General features: G+C 33.5%; 2 pseudogenes; one reads left to right on the top strand and one right to left on the bottom strand.

Moving 5' to 3' along the window:
- The first annotated feature begins 5,898 nt into the window (after window positions 1–5,898).
- LOC142609181 (putative arabinose 5-phosphate isomerase) lies at window positions 5,899–8,302 on the top strand (annotated as a pseudogene).
- A 3,153-nt stretch (window positions 8,303–11,455) lies between these two features.
- On the bottom strand, window positions 11,456–13,924 carry LOC142610985 (zinc finger BED domain-containing protein RICESLEEPER 2-like; annotated as a pseudogene).
- Window positions 13,925–22,422: the final 8,498 nt, after the last annotated feature.

Genomic DNA, 22,422 nt, shown 5'->3' with positions numbered 1-22,422 from the left:
AATGGGCATATGGGCCTTTGGACTGTAGCATGGAGGGCCGACCTGCCCCAGAATTGAATTCTACAAATTGGCCAATACGTCGAGGGTCCAAGGGTGCAGCCGAGGACGACCTTCTCCTCGGACAAGCCCAAGAGAATTCAAAGCTTCATTATGAAGGTCAAAGCACAACTCTAGAAAGACTAATGGTTAAAGGGGGAAACCCTGAACCTTCTTGATACACCAGTGTTAAGGAAAATATCTAGAGCAAAGGCTGCCACCTCCGCATTAAAGGCTCTGCACCTACCTCCCTGGCCGCATTAATGGGGAAGTGACCCCTGAACAGTAGGGTAGAAACTTCTAGTCAGGGTCCCAAAAGGCATCTAAAAAAGGGGTATTTAAGGGGGAGGAAGGCTAAAGAATGGGGGATCTCTCTTGCTCTCTCTCGCTTACTCTCTCTCTCTAAAGAAAAAGAAAAGAAATTAAGGATTGTAACCTGATGTGGGATGAAAACACTCAAACCACCCAAACCGTCCATGGACGGTCATCACCTCGGCAGCCGTCCATAAGTTATCCTCAGGACGAGGGTAACGAACAAGGACGTCCAGAGGGTGATAGCGAAGCTACATCCCTCGTCCGTGGGATGCGCACAGCCTACCCTGAGAGGACTCGTCCACGTAAAGATCCATGGACTAGGATTTTACACTTGGAATCAGCAGGTGCACTCAACGAAGGAAATTCAGGACGAGGGTATCATACTTAGGAGAATCTCCGAATATAATGTGACAATCCCTTATCCCACGCATAACGGTCATGTATCCGTTGTGAAATAGAAGTGTAACTCCTGAACGGTTATGGCAGTTACGTTTAAGCCTCGAATCCAGGAGAGGTTCCTATTTCGATAATCGTCTATGAAGGCACTATATAAAGACTGATTCAGACAAGGCAAAGGTATGTTCAGTTTTTACAAAAAGAAAGTTGGAACTCAGATTACTTAGAGGGAAAATTAACTTTACCATCGGAGGATTTTTGGCCGGCAGCCCCGGTCGCCTTTGATACGCTTTTCTTTCTTTTTCAGGCCGTAGAAAGAACCAGTAGTCCTTTCAAGTCCGAAGCATCCAGCCTACTGATTTTCTTGGCATCATCATAACCTGTAAGAAAGAAAGAGAAATAATACAGAATTGGTCCTCGGCTTACATCCGAGGAGGCCTATTTGCAATTAACAATTGTTATTCACAAGTGTTTGTAACTCTCAGGCTGTTGTCAAGTTCTCAGTACCTTTAACCTAGATTTCAAGCCCACACTCTACAAATTTTATTGTTTAAGGCTCATTGGGCCTGAGCCCATAATCTTCTTTGGGTCCAGGTGCAATTGTGCACTTACAAGATACATTCAGATATAATATCCTTATTCATTAGTGAGTAAATGACATTTTATTATAGAAAACTAGCTTGTAACCTCATATATATGTATGGATACACTTAAAGATATACAATAAGATGCATAATATAATTCCTATATATATAATTTAAATACTATTGATAGTCATGTTTATATTTTGTTAACTCTTTAAAAATTTTTGTATGGATATTATTAGATATCAAATGTAAATATTCCATAGATATTAATTTTTAATTATTGTGAAGCACTTTTATTTTACGATTAATTTATTCTAGATTCTTTGGTTTTTGTATTTAATAACTTACTTGAATAAATATTTATGATATAGTCCCACATTTGGTTATAAAATTAAGAAATAAAACTTTTTAAGAATAAATAATTTAGGACGCATGACGTAAAATTAGAACTCTAATTTGGAATTCTAATTTGAGTTTCTTTCAGCTTTACTTATTATATATATATAGATAAAAGCAATTCACCCACTTAATGGATTAGTTATTGGGCTTATTTATTTCTTCAAAAACTCCTTATCTCATCCATTTAATTGTGTAACTCCAGCCCATCGAATTTATGTTCAGCAATTAATCTTATAACACCCACTACGTTAGAATTACGGATCAAATTAATCAGATTATTTTGGGTAATAATTTCGTGAGGCCATTGAGCCTATAAGTAGAATCTTTCAAACCCAATCCAAGTTATTGCAATATAACAACGTTACAACTTACAATACATCAACAAATCTAGCAATTGTAAGTATTCTTGTAAACTAAAAAAGGGTGTTCTTTTTAGTGAAGCATTGGACTTGAACACTTTGTGCAAATGTTGTTCTAGCTATACGACATTTGTTGGACTGTTGTATCTTAGGGGAGACAAGTCAGAGAAGATCTACACCAGTTACAAAGTTTAGCCAACCAATGACTTGAATCTCCTTAAAGAGAGAGAGTGTCGCGCCTCAGTTCAAATAGTGTTGTATATTTTCTAATATCAAATTAATAATATTCAGAAGTACAATTTAGTTTCTCTTTGTGTTATTGCCATTATTATTGTGTTTGCACCAACAATTACAATATAGGGATAACTAATTCCCATAATCACAAGACTTTTGTAGAGGTAAAATATTAGACTGCTCTAATACCATTTGTAATGAATTAGGGAAAGTGTTGGCCTTATTTGCCCTTGCACCACAAAAAACTGGACAAGTTACAATTGAGCTTTTATGTAATTACTTACAAATGCAAAATCCAATTAGTAAACATTCGAAATGAGACTTAACACATGCAAAGACAACACACTTAAACAATCTAATCCAATGAACTCCACGTAACAAACTTCTTTATTGGTAACTTTTGAATTATATTTAATTTTTTTAGAAACAATATTCAAATTTTATTGAACAGTGAAACTTTTGTAGATAAATTAATTTTGAATTTTAATTTATACTTATTTAGGGTCAACTTTTTAAAACCTCATTTTTTTTTTTAGTTATAATATATCAAAACCTGTTCAATTTGCATCTCACTTTTGAAAATAAGGTGCACAAAACAATTTACCCAAATGGATACTAAAAATAATTAAGAAAGAAGAGAAGAGAAAAATTCTTATTTTATGTGTGATTGTGAATGACAATTGTGTGTCTCTTTACATTATTCAAGCAATTAAACAAGAAGTATTATGCAAACAAGTAATTAGTATTGTATACAAGATTTATACATAATGTCTTTCTTAGTTGAGAATAGAAGAAGATTTTGTTATACTACGTATTGTTACTTTATTACTCAAATATTGGAGGAAACTAGAGATATGTAATGTCGTCAATTTGTCAGAATGAGAAGAATAAATGTTGAGTTCTATATGTTTATAAGGTTAAGGTGTTGAAATGATAGGAGTAAAGTTCCGATAATAAACAATAACTTTATTATTATCAATTCAAGAGAAGTGACCACTAATTTTACCATTAATTAGTTGCAATGGCTTATTTTCTATTCAAGAAAATCACAATGAAGTGAGTTTTGATTAGTGTTGCCAAGTCAGCTGCTATATATGCGTTAAACTTGTTGTAATTGAGCCTCAATATTTGCCAATTTCTCAACCTCTATAAATATAGGTTTAGGTGTCATGGGTAAACAGCTAAAAAGAAACTAGGTTGAAGATGAATGGAAGATGAGAAATTTTTGCCTTTGCTATTATGGACTAAGACTAATTAATAAAAACGATATACATAACTTCGTAATTCAAATAGGTTATTATGTAATTTATATTTTCTATTCTTGAAAGTCATATGAAAATTGCCTAATTTCACTGTTTACAATTTGCGTAAATCTTCTGTTTGTATTACAAGAAAGGAAGTTATTATAACATGATTTTTTATACAAAATTGGTAGTTGGTGTATCCTAAATTCCTAATTGAATGACCAACTTTATCATTCGTAGTTCATTGTTCTAACTCTTCTAAAGATGAATGTAATGCACACCCATGCAAAATATGGTGTATGATTCTTATGAATCAAGTACTAGCATTTAGCTCATATCTTGAAACTTTATTCATACAAAATTGGAGCTATATTCATGAGAGTTTCATATTAGTGTAAGAAATGTAGGCATTTAAATATTGTGGGAGATGATTACCCAGTCTCACACGTCAATAATGCCTCTAATTTACCAACATCAATTATGCAATGTGATTTATGTAAGTTGTCATATCATCATCATTTTGATCAATTAACTCAAAAAGTTTGCGATAGCTTAGTAAACAAGTGACCGATTCTTATTATCATTAAATTTGTTTCCTATTATCACTTTCAAAAACGCCAAGACATATTTCAATTACATTAAATTCAATGCATGTTTTTATTAGCTTCTAAAAGCTAGAAACTATATAATAACAATTTTTTTTGGTTGCCTGTTTTTAATTTCCTTCACTTAGAACAATTTATATATATTTTTAAAAATATTTGATCATCTTGGGTTGCAAAACAAGTTTTCTAATCTAAAAAATGGAAAACTATTACCAAATTTGCCTTTTCCTCTCTATTTTTATATTTCATCCTAAAAATTTAGGTTAAGGTGATAAAGTTAAAAAAGATAAAAAAAAGGGTAAATCCTATTTACAACTCTTAGGTTTGGGCTAATGCCAACTAAGTTTAAGACTTTTCAAAACTAACTAATTTGGTCTCTAAAGTCAGTTTAGTCCCTAAAACAGTTGAGAAAAAATAATTAACTGTTTAGAGACTAAGTTAGTTTTAGGGACCAAAAGGTATATTAGTGGAATTTACCTAAAAAATTTTGAGCTTGTTCTATAATTCTCTCCTTACATTGGGCTTGAAGTTATTTTTGTTTTCCAACTTTTGTTCTATGCCATTTTTGTTGTTGCCGCCGCCGAGCATTTTCTCCTTAACCCAAAGTATCAAAAAAAAAAAAACTACCAACCTTCGTTCATCCTTCTCTAAACCCTCACTCTCTCTCCCTCTCTAACGTATTTTCTCTCTCTAACGCCTCTCTTTGTGAAAGTTCTCAGTTTGTTTACTCTTTATCTATTGGTTAAGCAAAGCAAAGCAAAAATGGCGTCTGAAGGAGGTAACCTCAAGTTGACCTCCATAAATGGTATGAAGGTGTATAGTTTGGCATCACAGAATCGCTCTTGGCTTGACCCTAAGAAGCTTGGAGCTCTTCGCAAGGACAAAAATAATCTCCTTCACTTTTTTTTCTCTCTCTCTCTCTCTCTCTCTCTCTCTCTCTCTCTCTCTCTTTTGGCTTCCCTTTAATTATTTTGGGTTAATTTGATTTGGTGAGTATCTGAATTTTTATTTATATCTCAGAAAATTTGTGGAATTGGACTCTGCCTTTTTGGGTTTTGAGAATTATTGCGTAATTTGCATTTTAAGTAATTGTTTTTCTTAAACCCTGAACCCTGGTGTCAATTTGTGAAATATAGACTCTTTGCCTTTGTGGGTTTTGAGAATTACTGTGTATTTAGCATTTTTTTTTTTAGTTGCCAGGATAAAAAATGCATGCTTGCAAAAGCAATATTATTGGGACAAGTTCGTTTGTGAAACATTATGGCATGTTTGGAAGTTTAGAGAGGGAGGAGAGTAGAGGGGAGTAGAGGGAAGGAGAGTAGTGGAGAGGAGGGTAGAGGAGAATGGTTATCCTCCACCTTGTTTGAATGTTTTTAAAATTAGTAAGGGGGAATGGAGTAATTAACCCTTTCTCTTGTTTGGATGTTTTAAAAATTAGGATGAAAAAGAGAAAAATAATTTAAATAGACAAATTTACCCCTATTTGTAAATAGACTTGCAACATTGATTTATGATTAATTTGTTAGATTAAATAATTATTTAATCAACGTCTTCATTCCATCAAATACCACTAATAAAAATATAAAACTACTATTAACTATTATAAAATAATTTTTATTACCTCAAAAAAAATTATAAAAAAAAAATCCTTCATAAATTTGAAATTTCTACAATTTCCTCCCATTTCTCACCAACCAAACAAAAAGTTGAGCAATAAAATTCAAAAATTGACGAAACTACCCTCCTGGATCTCTTTAAATCTCAACAAAGCCACCTCAACTTCTTCTTCCAAAACCTCTCTCTCCCGCAAACCCTAGCTTTCACTCACACCTTCCTCTCCTCCTCCGGCACCATCTTCTTCTCCGGCGTCGGCAAGTTCGACTTCGTCGCCAACAAGATCTCCTAGACCCTCGTCTCCCTCGGCATCCGCTCTGCCTTCCTCTCCCCCGTCGATGCCCTCCACGGCGACATCGGCGTTCTCTCCCTTGACGACGTTGTCGTCCTCTTCAGCAAGTCTGGCAACACCGACGAGCTCCTCCGCCTCGTCCCTTGCGTTCGTGCTAAAGGCATGTACCTGATCTCCCTCACTTCGATTCAGGCAATGCGCTCGCCGCTGTGTGTGATGTGAACTTGCATTTGCCCCTGGAGCGAGAATTGTGCCCCTTCGATCTTGCTCCGGTCACTTCCATGGCGATCCAGATGGTTTTCGGTGATACCATCGCTGTTGCGCTCATGGCGGTGAGGAACTTCACCAGTGAACTCTCTTTTACATTAATCTATTTGGTTGCACAGAAAGTTGGAGCAATAAAATTCAAAAATTTCAAGTTATTAGTTGATTTATTATTATTTATTTTTTCATTTTCGTGGTCTTTCGAAAATGAGATGGTTGAAGTAGTGAGATTCTTTTTTTCTTTTTTTTTCATTTACCTTAAATTTTCTAAAGAAACAGACAAAGATTATTTATATAATCAGTTTGTAATTTTCTTAATTTAGAAAGGGTAAATTGGAGAATTCATATAATTAATAATATATCTACTCTACTCTCCTTCCAAATCTCTCTAATTTAGAGGAATTAAAAATGAGGAGTTAGAGGTAGTTGAAATCCTTCCAAACCCCTCTAAACCCCTCTCCCTCTTTTCTTAAAAAACTTCCAAATAAGGTAATTGAATTATTTTCATTTTCTTTACTCTACTCTCCTCATTTTTTAAACTTCCAAACAAGCCATTAGGAAAATTTTGAAAATATATAGACTCAATGACATGCCTAACGCCTAAAAAGTTGCTTTATACTATTTGAACTTGTAATGGGTATTATTTTTTTATTTAATTTTTTAAAATTTTAAAGTAGTGAAAGTTTGATGGCAAAGAAAGAAGGGTGTAGGTTTTAAATTTTTCAGGACGATGATATTTAAAAAGGAACCAAATATGACTTCACATTGTGAATAACTGAATCACGTATGGGGCAACATAGTGTTCATTTCTATCATTTTTGTCAGTATATATTTATTTATGATTTACTTTGTATCTTGATCATGGAAAGTTATCGCCCCATTGTTAGTGCAATCAAACTGTTTATTGATGGTGTTGATGTTTTCTTTATTTATCATTTATTTGTTAGATTACTCGCAAAGGGTGGACTTGATTCAGGATCTGAGGTTTGAAACTGCAACCACCAAGATTAAGGCAACTCCTGATGGGGAGTTTCTTATAGCGTCAGGTGCTTCAAATCTCATTTTTGTACTTGTAATCTTTTATGAAGAGATAACATTCTTTTAAAAAACAAATAAGAAGGAATGGGTCCAAAAAAGTAACAATTTCGCGGTATGCACCAATAATTTTGATTCATCATTGAAATGTAGGTATATATCCACCACAGGTCAAAGTGTACGAGCTAAGCTAATTATCACTAAAGTTTGAGAGGCACTTGGATTCAGAGATAATTGATTTTCAGGTACTTTACATGCTTGCTAAAGACTATAATTCACCTAGAGATTCTGTTTTGTGAGGCATTGCCAAATATACTTATTCCAAAAATTGCAATGGTATTTGGAATCTTTAATGACGGTTCGTTTCTAGGGGTGTAGATGAGGCAAGATCTTGTGCCCACATGCATGGTCCTTGATATGTAGAGTGCAATCTTTTTTCCAATGTTATTATATTTCCCTTTTAAAATTCCTAAATAGTTTCAGTTCATGCTTGTTATACATTGTGATGGTGTTGACTTCAAGTAGGCCGGCCTAAGTGCTGACTTCTAGGTAGCTAACCTTTATTTTCTTGCTCTTTAATTTTTGTCTTGCATTGTTTTGGTTTGTCTTTCGGTATCCCAAGTGACATCAAGGTTGGGCTTGGTGGATCATGAGAGATTTCCTTCGTTTCCAGAAGTTCAGCCAAGTACAAGGAAGATGACAAGGACAGAGAACAGCATCGTGGGAAGAAAAGGGGGGTCCGTCCAATCATTGGGGCTTAAGTTGGATAGACCAAGATTTGGAGGTTGAGGAAGGGGAGGAAGAGGAGGAGGAGGAGGAGGAGGGAATCGTGGCAGAGGCAGAAGAGGAAGAGGCAGAGGCAGTTGGTAAATGTGTCTTGAATTTATCTGTGAATGGTTTCTCAATTCACCTTATAGCATGACCTCGCTGGGTCCATCTGATTATGGTGATCAGACAAGGCAAGTTCATGATGTTACGAGCTGTTTAGGTTTCCTAGTTAAATTATGAATGAGTGTTTTTAATGTTATAACGAAAACTTTCATAATTCCCCCCTTTTTTCTCTCTAGGGGTGAGTATTCGGAACTGTGATTTTGATTTTTCATATATATGATATATATACATTATTATTCTCAGGTCTCAAGTGAAAAAGAAAAATGAGCCTTCTTACAATGGTGGTATAAATTTGTGAGTTTGTTAGTTTTTGTTTTTGTTTTTAATTTGTTAATATATATCTTTCCTTCCTCATGACCACGATGGGGTGGCAGGATGTGCATTTAATTAATTAATTATTATTTTTTGTCTTGTCTTGTTTTGTTTTGGCTGAAATGTACATGAGTTTGCTTAAGAGCATTTGCAGCAGTGGAGCTAAATAGCTATATAGTTATTTTAGCTCCACCAAAACACAAAAATCACCTTGCAACAGTGGAGGCATAACTATTTTTTTTAGCTCTTAGCTACAGTGCACATGTATAAATACATGTGCACTGTAGCTGAGAGCTAAAAAAATAAATGATTTTTTATTCTAGCCGGCTATTAAAATAATACAACTTGCTTCTTTTTTTTTTCTTTTTTCATTTCTCCGTTGCTTCTTTTTTTCTCCCATTCTCTCACAAAAAAAATTTTGCTCTCATAGAACCAATATAATTTAAACAACAAATCTAAAATCAAAACAACAATAGCAGATCAAGAACAGAAAAAAAATTAGAACAACAATAAAAGATCAAGAAAAAAAAAGTAGAAGCCGATCTGACAAATCTAAAATCAGAAACAACAACTAATCAAGAACAAGGAAAAAAACATAGAAGCCGATATGACCCTTGGTTGCATGCACTTCACAGTGAAGAGGAGCAGCGGTGGCGGTGTGGTGGAGCAAAGGCGATTTCTGCTCTCTCCATGTGTGTCTGTGTGTGTTTGAAGATAATGACACCAAAAGGCAAGGAAGATTATGTGAGGTGTATCACAGAGAGAGCTAGAGAATTTATGGAATCAAGTAGAAAAAGAAAAAAAGAAAAAAGAAACAGAGAGTAGAAAATGAGAGAGTTGCAGAAAGAAAGAGTGAGGGAGCTTTTGGAGAAAGGAGAAAGTAAAGAAAAAAAAAGGAGAGGAGGTTCTCCGGAAAGGGGAAAGGAAAGAAAAAAAAAGGAGAGGATGGTGGGTATACGTGTGTGGTGGACAAAATGCAAGAGAAAAAAAAAAAGTATGGATGAAAGAAAGACAAAAAATAAGAAATGAACACTTAAAAATACTACCACAATATTTTCACTATAAATTTTAAGTAATTAGCTAATATTGGTGAGTAAATATATAATTTCAGTGGTGGGTTCAAATTAGAATTAGTAACAATTTTCCATATAAGATTTTGTTATGATTCTTGTGAAAGTATTGCAAAAAATATTGTGGATGTAACACTTTTTGTTGAAAAATATAATTGTTGAGAATGAATAGAGGAAGAAAAAATAAAGATTATTGTGGCTGTGGCGGCGGCGGCAGCAGTATTGGCGGTGGTAGCGATTGCTGTGGGGATTGCGGTGGCGGTGGAATAGTCAGCGGTGGTAGTGGCAGCGGTAGCTGTTGCGGGTGGTTGTAATTGTTGTTTATTGTATTGGATATATTATTTTATTGTATTGAATATATTATTTTATTGTAGTAGATATATTATTTTATTGTGATGTTTATATTATTTTATTGTGTTGAAAGCTAAAATAGATCCATTGTTGCAGCATGTTTTGTAAAGCGAGTAGGTAAAATATATCATTTATAATGAAGTCTTAAACCCAAAATTGGTATAATTTCAGTCTAGACTAGGCCTAAGAATTATTTGGAAGCAATATATCATCTATATTGATCACCGCAAATTTATCTAATAAGATTTTTTTTTTTTGGGATACATTATCTAAGAAGATTTGAACCCCTTCTTCATTAGTAGGTGCATTTATTAGTCCAAAGAAAATCACCAAAAGCTTTTAATGCTACTTCATCAAAAAGCTGTCTTCAACGCATCTGTTGCCATAACCTTCAACTGGTGGTAATTAGAGTTAGGGCTGTCCAGGGGTCGAGTTGGCCCGGGTTTGAGCCCAACCCGCACTTGACTCGATTGGGTTAGGTCACTGAAAAACTGACCCGCAATGAACCGAAATATGGGTTGAACCCGCTAGGTCGGATCATCGGGTGGAATGGGTCAAATTCAACGGTTTGGCGAGTTGGACCAATTATTGGGCCTTTTTATTGGATTTAATTTTTTTGGGCCTTTTTTGCCAAAATTATTAGGCTTCTCAAGGAATTAATAGTTTTTGATTTTTGACATATCAAATTGGGCTTGTTTTTAACTTAACTTAACTTAATTTCTTTTAAAATGGGCCTTCAACTTTACTTAAATTTGTCAAAAATTCCAAATCCATACTTCCCAGATATTGAGTATGAATTCCCAAACAATTCATATTGAGTATTGACATTTGGGAACAAAAAAATACAAAGTAAAACCTGGGTACCTATTAAACATCAATAGCTTGTAAAACTTAGGCATTAATCAAACAAATAAAAACACAATACCATTTTGTTACCACCTATTAATCATCCGCACATTATAACAAAAAATTTTCAAACTGCCTAAGCCTTAAGGCCTGGGCAGTAGCATTTTGTTTCCACATTCATCAATCTCTCAATCTAAACACATACCTACCAACCATTCCACACATCAAATAAATATCTAGAATCACATAGCAGCAAGCATTACTAAAAATATATATATATATAGCCATAGAGGCAGCAAAGAAGGCAGTTACTTCATAAGGTAGTAAATTACCAAAGCAGTAGGCAATATTCCCAGTAGTATATATAATTAGTTACAATTATTAAATACTATAAGTATTTCTCAAAAATAGCTTTCCTAAAGCAGTAAAGAACTACTCGATTATCTATAGTTACAAGACCCTAACTTATAGAAAGGAAAGTCTACACAGATACTAAGTTTTCCTTCCTATAAGCAAGACAAGAGTTCATGTATAGTTAGAAAAACTACACATCTGTCAAAAAATCTGCCTCCTATACAAAATGTGACCTTCCTTCCTCCTACAATACAAGGGGGAAAAATATTTATCAATAATATATAAAGACAAAGAACAAAAGTTACAAAATAACCAAAAGAGAAGTGGCCAATATGAACAAAAATTATAATGGTAGAAGCATACACAATCAGTGATCATTCATCAATACTAATTGTGTTTCGAGTACCACCTTTGCTTGAGTAGGAACTAGAACTTGTTGTTGTTGCTTGATTTAAAACTAGAAAAGCAAAAAATTGAGACAATAGATTAAATTTTGCTCTAGTATATGATACATTTAATAACACTTAATAGACGAGAAGTTTGGAAGTTAAACATATTACCTAATTCATGAAATTCATCATCCAAGCCCTCCATCTCATCCTTTGACTTACAAAAGAAATTGGGACATGGGCTTGCAGCCAGTTTTGAGCACAAATAAGATTTTAAACCATGAGAGGGGAGAGTGAACTTCGAAATGGATCAAGTATGCGCCTTCCGTTGCTAAATGCTGATTCAGAAGCAACTGTAGAAACATATACAACCAGCACATCCCTAACCACTTTGGCCAGCACTTGGTACCTATCTAAATTGGCTTTCCACCACCCAAAAATCTCAAATTTCACATCCCTTCTACTCTCACAATTTTCAGCCATTTCAATCTCATTGCTACACCTTATAGACTTCGCAACCTCTAAAAACCGCTCATATAGTGAATTAACTATCGCATATGGATCACTACAACCAATTGTATCACCTTCCATGTGTGTCCTCTCATTCTCTCTTGGTACTACCACATTTGGTGAATCAACCATAGAGTAATCATCATACAACCTATCCATGATCTTCCTCACTAAATCAACCATCTCATCAGCCGCTTCATCCCCATAAATTTCTAAAAAAGAAAACGTCAAAAACCTCATTTTCTTCCTTGGATCAAAAACCAAGGCCACATACAAAAGCTGATTAATTTTATCCCCTTTCCTCCAGTACTTTTCAAACTTAGCTTTCATTTTAGTTGCCATGTTTTTCAAGAGATGATTTTCAGGTTTAATTAAATGAGCAATATTCTTTTGAATTACAAAAATCTCATCAAAGATGGTATTTGAAGTCACATATAAAGAATAGGAGAACTTTTTTGTTGCATTGTAAAAAAGTTTCAAGAAACCCACAAGCGTCCTATAATTTTGAAAATCAACCCCACAAGGAGATCTCAAACCACCACTATTTTCCTTGTTCAAAAAGTATGAACAATAGCTATTATCCTCAAAGTCCATTCTTAGGAACACTTTCTCAAATTTTTCAGCAGTATCTAACATGAGATAGGTAGAGTTCCACCTAGTAGGTACATCAAAACTTAGTAAACACCTGGACTCAATACCTAATCTCTCCATAAAACTCCTAAAAATTTGATTTTTATTTGGTGAGGACTTCACATACCTCACCGCTTCACGCACCCTAGCAATGGACACATCAATTTCTTTCAAACCATCTTCCACAATCAAATTTAGGATTTGTGCACAACACCTCATGTGCAAGAACTTAAGTTCTAAAATAGTCCCCTTCCAATCTTTAGTTACTGTTTGTAAAAATTCAATGGTAGTACCATTAAAGGAAGCATTATCCATTGTCAAGGTGAATATGCCTTCAACACCCCACTCACGCAAACACATCTCAATTTTTCTACCTATAGTCTTCCCCCTATGGTCTTCCACTTGACAAAAATTCAGAATTCTCTTATGTAAGTTTCAATCATCATCAATAAAATGACATGTGAGGGACATATAATTCAGAGTTTGAATACTAGTCCATGTGTCCGTAGTAAGACACACCCTATGACCTTTCAAGGCTTCCCTTAGTTTCTCTCTCTCAACATCATAATACCAATCACATCCCTAGCTACAGTTTGACGAGATGGGATATCCCTAATTTGTAACTTAGGTTGTAAGGTTGTTGAATATCTTTGAAACCCATATCCTTCAACAAACCTAAAAGGCAACTCATTTATTATAATCATTTCAGTGAGTGCCTTCCTAGAAGCCTTAACAGTAAAGGCTGTTGGTACAAGTTGAAACCCTTCCTCCCCATTCATTTTGGATTCAAATGCTAAGGTTTGTTGCCCTTTGAGTGAAACTCTATTAGGGTTCTTAACACAGTTTGGTGTATGATGCAATAAATTAGTAGTACCATGACCCTTACTATTAGCATGATAAGTTTTTTGGCAATATTGGCAAACAACCTTAAATTGACTCTCACTAATCTTTATTTTGTCAAAATGATCCCAAGCAATAGACTTTTTCCTATTATTACAACAATTAGCATCTATCTCATTCACCTTGGTTTTATCATTAGGTTTAGGTGGAAGTGCCTTAGCATTAGTTGGAGTGGCAACAAGTTTAGCTTGGACAGCGGGTTCAGCTTGGGCAGCGGGTGTTGTTTGGGAAGGAGGTGCATCACTAGAGGGTTCCATAACTTAAAGACATCAAATTTAAGCATTAGCAAACAACCATAAAAAAACTTAAAAAATGCTCATTTCTATTGATCGAAATAAAAGGTTTTCATGTTGCAAAAGCTTTAAAATTTTAACAGAAGCAAACTTTGAATATGGGCTTTTCATTAATGATAATTGCAATCCAACCATAATAAGGCAAAACCCTGCATTGAAAAGGAATAGAATTGAACATAATGCAAATCAAAAGAAGTCATTAATTAGGTTTCTTTTGGAATAAATTGGAAAGTCTTGACCATATGCAGGTCCATGTGGTAGAATGATCAAACCATTGGCTTAAGGGATAATTGAGATGCTTAATGAACAGACTATGGTTTATTATTATTAATAGCTAAATAGGTAGGGACAATCTCATTGACAAAGAAACTTTTAAGGAGCTGAATATGCTTAGTAATTTAATTTTAGCCAAGGCAGGCCCCCATGCATGAAGTAAAAACCCCATGAAGCCAATCAAATAAATCTGTCAGTGATATGACCATGCTAAGGCAGAGACAACAACACAATAACAACAACACAATAACAATGATACTACCATAACATTTTTTTGCTTATGAGCCCAAAATGGAAGATTTGGTTATGAAGGCCCAAAAAATTTTCCCAAACTTTTTTTATTTATTTATAAAACTAGATCATAGACACAACTTCAGTTGAAGTAATCTCTCATTGTCTTGATTTTTTTTTTTTACACAGCCAATGGTTTTTGAACAAACTTGCTCAACATCACAGTGTTCTAAAAAGTTACGATAAGGCAATCATAGTGTTCTAAAAACTTCCTTAATCGTTAAATCCTCACCACTCTTATTACAATAAGGCAATCAGATAATCTTAAAAGCATCAAAAAACAATCAGAAGAATCTAAATAACTAATAAAGAAGTGAAAGAACAGATTTTTGAGGTTGTTTGTGCGACACGAACCAGTTGGCGAGGAAAGCGAAACCGCGGTGGCCGAGCTTGAAGGCAAAGAGGCAGCTGACGGTGCCCTTGGTGTGACGGACCAGCGGTTACACTCTGATCCTCTGCTCAGCGGGGATACGTGTGAAGATGAGAACCAGCAAGGATTGGTGTTTGGTGTTTGGAGACTTGGAGTGAAGGGTGTTTCAAAATATAAGAGTGATTTTGAATTAGCCCTTGCCCTTGACCTTGAGACTATAAAGCAGAGAGAAGTAGAACAGGGAGATGAATCAGATTGATTTAAAAGAGAGAGAGATGAGGGTTGAGGGCCTTGAGGCTGAGGGAGGGTAACCGGCCATGGCTTGCGGAAGTGGAAAATTGATGGTGATTTGAGGGTTAGCCGTTTTGAATCTTCAGAGAGAGATTTTGTGTGATTTTCTTTGAGTTTCTTTTGTGTGCAACTTTGTAGGAAGTATCAAGAAGGATTTTTTTTGATCTTTAGAAGGATCAAGACCGTTAATCACGCTCAAATCACACGACCATGGTTCATCCCACCCACCAGTGTAACTGTGTAGACTAGAGACTAGAGAATTAGAGATTCAGAGATATAGTGATAGGGATTCAGATCCTCTAGAGTTCCTAGGGTACTCTACTAAGTAAAGTTCATTAAATTCTAACCACTCTTTAATGATTTAATGGTCTAGATTCTGCCATATCAGCATTTCATTAACAATCATCTTAATTGTTTTGTTTACAACGTTATTTTATTATTTTAAGAACATTATTAATGAAATGATGACATGGCAGAATCTAAACCATTAAATCATTAAAGAGTGGTTAGGATTTAATGAAATCTACTGGTAGAGTACCCTAAGAACTCTAGAGGATCTGAATCCATAGTGATAGTGTTTAGTCCAATCCAAGTTGGCGTGTTTGAGAATTGAGACTTTGCCTGTAAAAATGAAAAAGCTCAGTGCAGTCCGATCAATCTTCTCTATTCAATCTTCACGGGTTCTGAATCTTCTCCTCCAATTACTTTTTTTTTTTTATTTAGAAAATATCGGTCGGGTCGGGTAATACGGGTTTTTCGTCCTTAACCCGCTACCCAACCCGAATCATCGGGTTTTGAAAGAAGCAGACCCGAATCCGACTCACTATGGGGTTTGGGTCGACCTGCTAGGCTTCGGGTCGGTCAGAGCCGATCGGTTTGGGCGGGTCAGAGAACCGCTGGATAGCCCTAACCAGAGTGAAAGGTCAATATTCGAGAAAGGTAAAGTGAAATGAAGATACTATAGTAAGAGTTTCCTGCTGTGTGGTGGCATCAAAAACTAAACATGCAAAACCATAATGTTAGATAATTTCCAAATCTAACAAAAATTAAGTATAAAGTTTGGCTCCAAATTGATTTGGTGCTATATTCTTCAACCAATTATGTTACAAATATAAGATTATCCATGTGTATTATTTAACGGGTCATATGACTCATTAAAAGTCATGTGAGTGTAGGTTTTAATAAACTATCTCTTGTCCTCAAATAAGAGATCTGAGGTTCGAATTCCACCTACGTAAAAAATGAATTGATGCCTTCCTCTAGTGATAAAAAATAATCTTTTTGATTGCCACACAAGTAGATTAGAGCAAGAGAGCTTCAAATTGGTTTTCCAAAGGGCGGTCTCTCTCTCTCTCTCTCTCTCTATATATATATATATATATATATATATATATATATATATATCCAAAGTGCACGTGTGTTTATATATATATATATAAATTTTTTATAAAAAAATTCACTATATACTTTTAGGCATGTATAATTACATTTTTTCAATTCGATTTATTTAATCATAGTTTTATAACTTAAAAAAAAAAAAAAATCTTGAACCAAATGAAAATACATACTTATTTAATTTAATACCGGATATATTATATATTTTTTGGGTAATTGATATATTATGTCTTGTATATTACTAACCATGCTCCCTATAGAAATTCCTAGTATTTGAGAATTGAAGATCATGTGTTATATTTTTGAGGGCTAATCCTTTAAAAGAAAAAAACTACCCACATGTATATATAATACGAGCACCTTTTTTTCTTTGTCGATTCTAACGGTATACCTATGGTTTTTTATCCAACGCGCGCCTATCTAAATAATTTCAAATATATCAATATTCAATGAGACCGTATCTAATAAATTACCTTGTGTATTAACAAAAAAATAAATCACGATGTGAATTTTTTTTTTTTGGTAAAAGACCCTAAACATCCATATATTATTTGTATGACTTGAGTCGAAAATTTATAAAAACTAAGTTGCTAACAATATAGGCTATAGAGCGGTCCTCGACAGTAAGCTGAGGTCAGGTATGACATTCAGCATGCTAATTTTCTATAATTAACTAGCAAAGACAAGTAAAACAATGGTATTTGACAGAGGCAGATAGTTTCCAAGTGAGCTCAGTATATTCTTTTTTGCTGAAAGCTCAGTATATTCGAGTTGGAAACACAAAGCACAAAGTATACAACAAGTATGCATCCAAAAAAATAATTTCACTTTAATTCCCCCCCCCCAACCATTGGGAATTTGGGATCGCAAATTGCAATTAATTGTGTATAATAGAAGTAGTGGTCTTATGTGAAAGCTACGTTGTACTAATCATAGTCAACTCCCTTAAATGTTATGAAAAAAAAAATTGTTTCTATACTCTATAGCCTTATTGCAATTGTACATACATAGGTTACCGAAAAAAAAAATTATACATATATAGCTGAGCCCCATTGATAGTTTGAAGTTTGGATCAAGATTTGACCGAACTTGTGGTTGGTGCGCATTTCACATCTAAGAATTATTTCCGTCTGACTTTAAAATAAAGATTTAGTTTTTCATACATTAAATAAATTGTGCTATCCCTCTCCATAACTATTGAACTATTATAAAGAATGAGTTGACTGTAATATTATTTTTGATTTGTTTCCACAAAATTAGGAATGATATTAACTATTTTAAGAATCATTACATATTCTTATTTAGATTTATGAAATACTAATTCTTTCCCTTAAAATAGATCATTTTCTTTTTCCATTTTAAAAGTAAGTAGAAACCAAAGTTTTGAATTCGGTTTGGAAACCTTTTTCGGTTAAGTTACAGGAATGAAAGATTTTGGAATCGAAACAAACTAGTATACCATTTCGAAATTACTGTTAATGTATATTAAAAATTATTGGACAACACTTATTTAAAGACAAAATTTAGCTACAAAATCAGTTGTAGCCCTAGGCTACAAATTGCTCTAATAAGATGACATGTGTAAAAAATAGCATGTACACTGCACATGATTATTTAAGTAACCTTAACCCAACTAACCCTAATTAACTATAGATATTATCAGTGTATTCAATTATGTCACAAATTGCTGCCAACTCGTCCATAGATCACTAATAGCTCTAGATCCTCAATACTACTTGTGATGTCTACTAGACCAAGGCCTTTTGCCCCTCGTCCCTTCATAGTTGCTTTCTTTTTGAAATTTTTTTAAAGAAAAGAAAATGTTTGGTTCAATATTATGATAATTTGGTTTACTTAACCATAAAATACTTAAACTTTTGAATGAAAAAAAAATTTACTTTCGTTTCTTTTTCTTTATTTCTTCCAATATAACTAATTCCTTTTTTATGCCAATATAGCTACGACAACGAGTAACAAATTATGTTATACAGGGATAAAACTAGGATTCGAAGTCGAGGGGGGCAAATATAATTTTTCTTGGGCTTATTTTCTAAAATCTTAAATATATACCTACTATTTAATATTCTAAAATTTTTTTTTGGGGGGGGGGGGGGAGTGAGGGGCCACAGCCCCTCTCAACTTGTACATGGTTCCGTCCCTGATGTTATAAAAATATTCTTTCTCATATTTTCTATCATTGTTATAGTCATCAATTCTTCAATTTTCTTTTTCTCAAAGCTGATTTTTTTTAAAAATTTTTAAATTTTTTATTTTTTTTTAATTTAGGCTTGAGATTAGGTGGTAAATAGGTTATGACAACACAATTTCGTTTATATAAGGGAATAGGGGTATCTTTTGGCTTAAAGTTGAGAGAAATTGCTAAAATTTTAGTATAAAACTAATCATAAATGACTTCAGATTTAAATTAAAATAATGTCAAGTTATACCTTGATATATGATTAAGTTGAAATATATTTGATTCTCAAAAAAAAAAAAGTTGAAATATATTTAGAAAAGTTTAATGCCTTTTCTTTTATTTATATTTTGTTAACAAATATATAGACTTTAGCTACTTTTACTTTTAGTGTATTAATTTAGTCTTTAATCTTAGTATAATTCTTATTTATTTAAAAATGAATTTCCTTTTATACATTATCTTCCCAATTAAGGATGAAATCTTAATTCCGTCCTTGGTCACAATTAGTTTATTGGAAAATGTATTTTGGCTAAAATATTTGCACCTAACTTTGGTTGAACTTTTCATGAGTATTAACAACTTAAACATGTACACAGGTCATTCTATTGTACCCTCTATTTTTTTGGGGTATAGTACCCTCTTTAATCTTGGCTATAGATTTTACACATTTGAATCTAGACCATTCATTTGTTTTTAAATGAAAAACCAGTTACCGGTTAAGTACGTAATATATAAAAGCAAGAATACACAGACAAACAAACTAGTGTTCTCTCTCTTGCGTCTTCTCTCTCAATTTGAAAACATAGTGGGCGTTCCTTCTTTTTTTTTGCTGGCTCTGAATTGTGGATTATTAGATGCCCATTTGATCGATGATTGAGTTAAGAAATGAATCACTGATGGTGAATATTAGGGTTTAAGGTAAAGTGAGACTGCACAAAGAGCTGTTCTTCACTTATGGTTTGGCCCTTTTCCTTTTTGTTTCATTTTTCATATAGAAAGCTAGTTTTGCTTATATTTTGTCCTACGTAACCATGTGGGTTGTTGGGGGTAATTGGATGACATTTATCTATGGAACTGTGCTAATTACACTAGGAAAAAATGTGTGTGTGTGTTTAAGTTAAATTAATTAAGCAATAGTGATAGAAGACCTTTAGGGGTTGATTTGTGAAATGCAATAGATAATGAACTTGTTTATCTGTCTTGATATTGAGAAATGGAGGAATTTCTAATTATCTACTGAAATGCTAGCTGTAAAGTATGCCTTAGCTTGAGTCAAGGAGCAGGGAAAGTTGCAAGGGAGTGAGGGATGACTATTGCAATTGTGAAAATTTTTTAGTCATACCATTCATTTGCTTTGTTTTGATGGGTTAGTTTTGAAACTATCCTAACGGGATTGAACTGAAAACCTTGTGAAACATACCATTCAATAGCTTTGTTTTGGTGGGTTAAATTTAAAACTATCCTAATTGGAACGAACTAAGTTCCTTGATAAAAATCTACCCCATTTATAAGTTATTACTAATAACCTACTCCTAATCCAGTGGTGTAACCAGAGACTAATCCTTTATTGACAGGTTTATTAAATAAGTGTAATTATTTGCTTAGTCTGTGTATTGCTTCTATAAATGGGTCCAAACACTTATAACATGTTTTTTTTTTTATAAAAGTAATATCTAATTATAATAACTCAGCTTATATATAACCATTTCATTTTTCCTATCAAGATAACTCAGTTTATCAGTATGAATAATATTCTTTGTTTCCTTTTCAGCCTTATTTATTCTTGACTCCTCGGAAACCCCATCTGTTAAAAATACACAAGAGTTTAAAAGCAGAGAAAATGAAAAAGCCTTGTAGTTAATTTGGAATCATTATCATGTTATTTGGGGTTTCCAAGGAGAAGCAAATAACAACTCAAGAATAAATAAGAAGAATTAGTCTGACAAATTTCGATTATGGTTTTATTTCTTCATAAATTTGACTGTTTTTACTTGTTTCTTCTTTTTCCCCCCTTACTAGAGAGATGCAGATAGTGCACTAGAGCAAAAATAGATAAGAGGGACAGATAATCAAGTTATCTTTGTGTTTATAAAATTCTGTTAAGAGAAAAGACAATGTAGTCCAAAGATGTTAAGTACTTTTTAATCAGTTATTCAAAATATTGCTAGTTTTAGCTAATTCATGTCTTGTTATTAAATTGTAGTTGTTCAACAATTAAAACATCGAACAACATTTTAAAGTCACATGTGGTCAATTTTGATTTTAGCTTTGATCTTATCACTTTTAAAGAAATGACAAGCATAAGTGGAAGGTAGAGTTAATTGACAATAATTTTCTGCCTCATGAAGCAAAGATTATAAAAGGGATACCTCTTAGTGTTTATGAATCACATGACAAACAGGTGTGGTTACCCTCAAACCATGGCAATACACCACTCGATCAGCCTATAAACTGCTAACAAGGAATGATAGAAGGGTATTTTGGAAATTTTAGAGATTTTAGGAGTATTTTTGTTATATATATTCGTCGATTATTAGGTAATTCAGTTGGGTTGGGTTGATTACGCCCATATATAATGTTGGTATGGCTTAATGTGACGATGAAACTGTCAAATGTGAGTTAAAAAAAAAAAGAACCATTGAATGTTACAAAAGTACAGTCATATGTGATGTTGACATTACCCAATGTAATAATGGAACTGTCAAATTAGTTTTTTTTGCCTTAGTAACCTTGCACAAAACAAAAACATGAGACAAACACATGGTATGGGTTTGAATTTTTTCATAAAGAAAGAAAGCATAGGATACCTATCATTAAGTTTTGTGAATGTGAATAAATATTGCACATTAGTATCTAACTCTCATCACAAATAATGAATCTTGCACATTAGGATTCCAATCTCAAAAATCTCTATCCTTGATGTGAAACATTCAATTACGAAATGGAAAATATCAATTAAACAAAAATTTAAATAAATATTAGGATTTCAATACCCCTAAATAATCAATAAACAATTAAATTTTAATTTATGAGATTCCAATCTCCTAAATCACATGAACCTAGATAAAATTCACAATATTAAAGTCAAATCTAATGAAAATGCTTAAAAAAACGTAAAAGATGGTGTAGTAGCCTTAATTGATGACTATTTCAGACTAGATTTGTAGTTTCAATTCAAGTGTTTATTGAACATTTTAAAATTTTCATCAATCTTTCGATTGGATTTTTTGCATAACTTGCTAATTGTAGTCACCCTATTTCCAACCTTAGATATCACAATAAACACACAACTGTGATTAAGTTGTAGATGTTGCATAAGAATAATTAGAGAGCACATAAGGTTATACATCTTCGGTTATATAGTATATATAAATTAGAAAATATAAATATTAAGAAAGTGACCTCAACAATGTTATTTTACAAGGAGGTATGCCCCTGAATGTGATGGGAGTTACCAAGGGAGATACATAGGAAGTTATTGGTATATTCTGAAAACTCACTTAGCAATATGCCCCTGAATGTGATGGCGGTAAATGATCTACTAGAAAATCAGTTGGGATACATGAATAACAATAGACCCTCCAAGCCTAATTTACCCAATGCACTTAAGCCTTCCAAGTTTCTTGCTCCAACAAGGTTACGCCGAACCGTGTCTTCTCTAACTTTCCGGACCCCGTAA

This window comes from Castanea sativa, chromosome 9 (genome assembly GCF_040712315.1).
Source record: "Castanea sativa cultivar Marrone di Chiusa Pesio chromosome 9, ASM4071231v1".
NCBI lineage: Eukaryota > Viridiplantae > Streptophyta > Magnoliopsida > Fagales > Fagaceae > Castanea > Castanea sativa.
Note: the sequence above shows the minus strand (reverse complement) of the source record. Positions and strands in the feature narration are given on the sequence as shown.